We start from the raw sequence: 701 nt of genomic DNA, 5'->3' as shown, positions 1-701 counted from the left end.
CTTCCACTGCCACATTCGAACTAAAGGGACACATCCTTACTGCACTTAAGGATGTTCCATTTTATGGAAAGGATCATGAGGATGCTTGTAATCATCTAGATGAGGTCAATGACATTGCAGATTATTTCAATGTCCCGAATGCTAATAGAGATACCATCTTGCCAAGGATGCTTCCTGTTACTTTTAAAGGAGCTGCTAAGGATTGGTTAAAAGCACTTCCACCTGGTACAATCACTACTTGGGCTCAGATTCGTGAAAAATTTTTGGACCAATTTTGGCCACCATCAAAGATAGCTAAACTCAAGAAGGCGATAGCCAACTTTGAGCAACAACCGGGGGAGTCACTATACGAGGCATGGGAGCATTACAAAAGATTGTTAAGGAATTGTCATCAACATGATCTTAATGTTCAACAAGAGATGTCTATTTTCTATGATGGGGTCAATGTTATGACAAGGTAACTCATTGATTCTCAATGGCCACTGATAAAGAAAAATCCAAGGTAGGTCAAGGAGTTAGTTGAAAAATTTGCAAAACACTCTCGTGAGTACCACAACCAAGACAAGATGGAATAAAAGGCAATGGGGGTGCACATTCTGAAGAGATGGCTCCTATGATGGCGATGTTGAATAATATGGACAGGAGATTGACCCAAATGGACCAATAAATTCATGCAATAAGAGTTGGATGGGAAAGGTGTA

At 40.2% G+C, this 701-nt stretch overlaps 1 non-coding gene across 1 annotated transcript; it reads right to left on the bottom strand.

The window, feature by feature from the left end:
- Positions 1 to 296: 296 nt before the first annotated feature.
- LOC111887294 (small nucleolar RNA R71) lies at positions 297 to 403 on the bottom strand. Its single transcript, XR_002848724.1, has one exon. It is a non-coding gene; the product is annotated as a small nucleolar RNA R71 (small nucleolar RNA).
- Between the last annotated feature and the right edge of the window lie 298 nt (positions 404 to 701).

The sequence above is a fragment of the Lactuca sativa genome, chromosome 5 (genome assembly GCF_002870075.4).
Source record: "Lactuca sativa cultivar Salinas chromosome 5, Lsat_Salinas_v11, whole genome shotgun sequence".
NCBI classification, from domain to species: domain Eukaryota; kingdom Viridiplantae; phylum Streptophyta; class Magnoliopsida; order Asterales; family Asteraceae; genus Lactuca; species Lactuca sativa.
Note: the sequence above shows the minus strand (reverse complement) of the source record. Positions and strands in the feature narration are given on the sequence as shown.